Source organism: Vespa mandarinia, unplaced genomic scaffold (assembly GCF_050613455.1).
Source record: "Vespa mandarinia isolate Hongniang unplaced genomic scaffold, ASM5061345v1 scaffold_61, whole genome shotgun sequence".
NCBI lineage: Eukaryota > Metazoa > Arthropoda > Insecta > Hymenoptera > Vespidae > Vespa > Vespa mandarinia.
Window position 1 is genome coordinate 371,331 of NW_028197195.1, and position 6,119 is coordinate 377,449.

At 29.6% G+C, this 6,119-nt stretch overlaps 1 pseudogene; it reads left to right on the top strand.

Annotated features, from left to right (window-relative positions):
* Positions 1 to 2,055: 2,055 nt before the first annotated feature.
* On the top strand, positions 2,056 to 3,067 carry LOC146872046 (uncharacterized; annotated as a pseudogene).
* The last annotated feature ends 3,052 nt before the right edge of the window (positions 3,068 to 6,119 follow it).

Sequence of the window (6,119 nt, forward strand, 5' to 3'; positions counted from 1 at the left end):
AACGAAATTTGCTAGACAATTTGGATAGAATGAAGACAACAAAAAAATGGTATTAAAGATCCTATTACTTTGATTTACCGCAATAAAATAAATTCATTTTGCGGGAAATGAATCTTGATCTCCATCCTTCCAGTTGATACCTATCTGCGTATAAATCAATATTATAATTCCAAAAAGAAGTAATAATCTATTTATTCGCGTTCTGTTATGATTAATTGATTTGATTTAACAATAATATATATATATAAAAGTTTCTACTTAATATTATTGTAATAATTACTAAATTTATTATCATTGAAAAATAATGAATTCGAAGATGGACATTAAATATATATACATATAAAGAAAGTATACTTTCTTCAGGTAGATTTGCCACGCGTCTCATGACCCGCCCTTCCATTGTCCTTTGTTATTTACAAATTCTTTTTGTTACCTACAAATGGAGCCGTTAAGATTTGGAAGAGAAACGGGCAGTAAGAAATAGAACGTAGAAGAGAAAGTTAGCACGAGAGATTATACGGATATTTATAATAGGTAATATTTAATAAATAAAATTTAATTAACGTGAATAATAAACGTAAATTGTCGTTTCTTTGTTCACAGGTAAGACTGTAAATAGTAAATAACTAGTAATTAACAAATAAAGATTTATTACTTTGTTCACAGAGAAACATATTTTCGTTTATCACCTCCCATAAGCAATATATATATATATATATATATATATATATATATATATATATGTGTGTGTAAAGAAAGTATACTTTCTTCAGGTAGATTTGCCGCGCATCTCATAGTTCGCCCTTCCATTGTCCTTTATTGTTTACAATTTCTTTTGTGACCTACAAATCGAGTCGTTAAGATTTGGGAGAGAAACGGGCAGTAAGAAATAGAACGTAAAAGAGAGAAGTAGGACGAGAGTGTACTATAAAATTTAAACATTGTGAATAATAAACGTAAATTGTCGTTTCTTTGTTCACAGGTAAGACTGTAAATAGTAAATAACTAGTAATTAACAAATAAAGATTTATCACTTTGTTCACAGAGAAACATATTTTCGTTTATCACCTCCTATAAGCAATCCGAGATATTATATATATATATATATGTGTGTACATATATGTATACCGAGGAGCAAATAAAAGAAACGTTTATGAATGTTACAACTTCTCCAGGTTACGTCATTGAGTAAATTATTCAGATTTTAAATAATTTCGATGATTTGATCGTGTAATGAAGAACACAGTTGAAATACGTAAGTCAATAATACTGGATTAGACTCTCGATCATTTTATCTCGAACATACACACACACACATACAATCAACTAAAGCTAATACTTTCAATCTTTTCGGTCAACTACTGATAGACTTACTTATCTTATACATACATACACACAAGTAACTAATTCGACAATCTTCCATCCCTTGTTTAACTGTCGATTGGATTATCTCATACGTATACACACACACATGCATACCAAAAAGTAGCATTAGAATCCCACATATATATGTATTCATGTATATTATATTTATCTTTGATTTATCACTTAAATACGTTTTTGTGAATATTTCTATTGGAAAGGATCGATATTTATTCCATACTATAATGTATATATGTTTGTTCCACAGATATTAATAATCCAATAATTTATTTGTGATCTGTGTGGAGATATATTTTAATATGCGGATTGTGAAGAATCGATCTATTTTGCTGACTTACAAGATTTTTGAATATTTCTAATGCGTATATATATGATTAAATTAAGCTTCTTATCAAATGTTTTTTATCCAAATAATTAAATTGTTTAGTAAAACAAAAGAAGATTAGCATGATCGAATTGTAATGAATATTATGGGAGAGGAAGAGAGAAAGTTCAAAGATTGAATTTATATAATAAAAGATTATTATAATGTACCATTGTTATCATAAGAATATCATATTACAACGATATTCTTTCGAATCTATTGGTAAATCAGCTTTGTGGAATAAACGATAATGACTTATCGATCGATTAAGTAATACTTGCTTCGAGTTTCCTATGATGTAATCTCATTTATGGTCGTTTCCGAAATCTTTAAATTTTCTCATCTATATATATATACAGAGAAGAGGAAGGGAGAGAATCATCGGTTCAATTTGGGGGTTTGTAACTTTGAAATTAGTAGAACCATATACGGGACATGGGAGAAATATAACAATTGAAAATTTCTTTACAAGCTTGTCATTAGCGAGTAAACTTCAAGCAAAAAAATTACGATTGTTGGAACTATTCGTAGAATTAAAAGAGAGTGCGATACACTTCTCAACAATATTATACAAATCGAAAGATTTTATTCTTACAATATAAAAAGCTAAAAACAATAAAAAAATATTAATACTTAGTTCAATGCATTCATTTGTTAATATTGATATAAGTGACATCTGTATACCAGAGACAATTAGATTGTGCAATAGCACAAAATTTGCAATAAAAATGTAGATGAAACCGATCAAATGGCCAGAAAATATTGTGTAAAATCTAAATGTTAAAGATGGCCTTTACAGGTATTTTTCAATATATTAGATTTAGCCGAGATAAATGCTTGGATGTAATACAGAGAAACGATGGGTGAAGGAATATCGAGGCAAGAAAATTTATTTCAATTGGCAGAAGAACTTGAGACCGAATATCAAAAGGAGAGACAGCTAAGCAAATAAAGTTCATCAGAAACAATAACTAATAGAGCTATAGATTCATCTGGATGGAAAGCTTGTCAAATAAGATATTGTAAAGTCAATAAGACTAACAAAATTTGTATAAAATGTAAAAAATACGTATGCGAAAATTGTGCGATACAAAATACTGTAATTTGTAAAAAATGTGCTGAAAATGTATAAATGTAAATAAAATTTTTCTAACTAGAAAAAAAATATTTTGTTCACTATCCAATTGGATAAAATCTCTTTCTATATTAAGATAATTATCTTTTTTTGAAGCGGTCATTTGACAGGTCATAGTAGGATTAGGTATACATGAAATGTCGGTAGGTTTAGTGTTAAGTGGACTTCTAAAGAGGAAATCATAAAAAAATAGCGCTAAGAGAAAAATCACATAGATAATGTGGAAATGAATTAGTGTTTTGATCTTTATTAAAAATAATATATAATATATATACCCGCTAATTATTCACTTTGAAATAATAATTGACAAATGTACATACTTTATATGCATTTGTCATCGAACAAAATTGTATTACTGCTATATCTTATCTAGCACAGCCAAAAGTGGAGAAAATAAATATAAGAGATGGGATAGTAAAACCTTATTAAATTATCATATAAAGAAAAAAGAATAAATTAATTCATTATTTTCGTTTACATTGATACAATAAAACAAAATCACTGGAATCAACTAGCCTCGTATACCTACGATTCCTGAATTACGAATCAAGATACTTGCAAATGTGCTATAAACTGTTTGCAGAACCTCCAGTGTTTTAATGTATAAAGTCGTTAATGTGTAAACTTAATTATTTTTGTCATAAAATCATTTGCCTAAAGCTCATTAAAATGACCGAGTAAGTTACTTCTCCGTGCGAGCGTCGAGAAACGCATTTCTTTGGGTTTGGAAATATTCAGAAAATCTGAGCATCAGCTATTTACGTACACAAAGAAGCGGGCAATCGCTATTTCATAAACATAAAACATATGCCATACAACTCTGTTTAATATTAAAATCAATACTGGAGGTTCTCTTTCGTCCCAAATTTCGAAGAGCTTCACAGTACAAAAGTATTTCTTCGCGAAAAATGTCGGAAACAGCATTTACGTTATCGATGAGAATAATAGGAATTCTTGACCAATTCTAATTAGCAAGATCTCATTTTACAGAAGAAGGTTCAATCTAGGGCATATTTTTTCGAATTTTTGAAGAAGCTTTTTATTTTTATATAAACTATTTTACATAAAAAATACCATTATTTAACACGATTTTTTTCAAAGAAAATAAAGCGTTTCCAAAAATTTGATAAAGATGTGTCCTAGTCGAAATCTTCGCAATTAAAATGAGGCTTTGATCATCAAAATCGGTAGAGAATTATGTCTGTTCTCATTGATGACATAAACCATTATAAAACCAGGGTTAATGACTAGTCTTAACGTGCTTCGAATGTGCGATTTGCTCCTGTAGCAAAACATACGAATTCAAAGAACCATTTTTAAAGAGAGTAATTACTGAAGATCAAACATGGATTTTCTACGAGAATATTAACGTAAGAATATTAAAGAATATTAATAACGATTAGTAACGTTCGTTAATCGTAAAATAATTTAATTCAATATTTTAATACGATTAAATTTTGAACACGGAATAGTTGATTACCTATAATGACTTGACTATTATCAAAAGAACTTTCTTTTGGGTTCTGACACGTAAATACCGAAGATCTATCTTTTCGAATGTGTAAAATTAAAACATTAATACTTTCGCGAATTTTGTAGTTATTTAAAGAATATATAATGTGCATGGAGTACAGCCTATTAATATTTAATCGATGGCGCATTTATTTAAACAATTTATACCTTTAAACTCAATACGGAAAACTTAAAATAATCTTAATTTAAATTGTCAATACTTGAAAATTTTTATTTTCGCAATAATTGACAACTTGGAATGAAAAAAAAAATTGATTGCCTTTGAGGCTTGCTGGGTCAGCATCCTTTGGAATTTCGATAATTAAACATAGAAACATTCTTTCTTATTGCATTTTTAAATAAAAGTTAATCAAGTATTTAATCAATTTTGTTGGTCAAAAAAAGTTTAGATAAAGTCATTGCTTTTGAATGAAGAAAATCAAGGAAAGTCATTATTTTTAATAGAGGCAAGTCAAGTATAGTTGTTAATAAAAGACGAAGAAGCTTGTATAATCACAGAATCGTAGGCCCTAAAATGAATTAATCAATTTTTAGAACATGATTTTCAGCAATTTATATAATGATATTTGTCCCCTTCCATATGCAGTCTCGATTTTTTTTTCAGCGTTTGTGTTGCGTTAGATTTATCCGTTTTCTTTCACATTTTAGAATAAGTTAAACGGTTTTAATCCTTTAGTAAGATAATTATCGAATACTTTATAGTAGTGGTTCTTTCTTCTTCTCTTTGGAGCATCGTGGGACCGTTCCACTAACGATGGAGGACATCATCGAGGGAATTAGATTTTTATAAAGGTGTTTAAAGTCTTTCTACCTGAAATGTAGAAGGACTTTTTTGTAGTACAAGAGACGGAGAAAGAGAAAGAAGGAATGAATGTGGAAGATAGATGGAGATTGGATAATAGAGAAAGAGAGAGAGAGAGAGAGAGTAAGAGAGAGTCAGGACGAAATAAAGAATAAATAGGTATAAAAGGAGAAAAAGAGAAATAAATCAAGAAGAAGGGTCTAAGGTAGAAACAACGAAGGATGTTACACCTGGCCTCTCAACCTTTTTTCCGTAGATGAAGCTAAAGTACGGTGCACACGAAGTATAACTCTACTGTCTCCGTTACGAGGAAAGAAACATAGAGATAGAATATTGGTGGCATTGACCACTCGTAAATAAACCGAGTCCAGTAGAATGCGAAATATCGAACCACAGGCTTGTCCAGGCCAGTAAAGGACGCCTACTCGATCAATAGACATCGGGGTCGATTATTCATTATGACACACTGTTCGTTTCCTTCTTCATTACATTTTCTCGATCATTACTAAAGAAATTATTATAGCCTTCGATCTCTAAGAACGAACGGACAAATAGTTGAAGTTTTTATTTTTTCACTTTTTCTTTTATTCCACCCCGAATTCTTAGAAATTACTCAACGTATTATCGCTTGCGTATAAAGTGATCTATTAGTATTGTATTATCATTATCGTCATTATTATTATTATTAATATCATATCTCTTTCTAAAAACACGTAAGTACATTGTGTTTTAACGCGCACGGTTTTTTTTCTATCCGTACCGTAGCTATTAAACCAAGCCTTCATCACAAGAGCAAAAGGATCATTATCTCCCGTGAGAAAAGTAATAATTTCCTTTCGACGTTTCTCTATCATTTTCTATATTAATTTAGTGCTCAAAGAATTTTCTCTATTTCGTCTTTG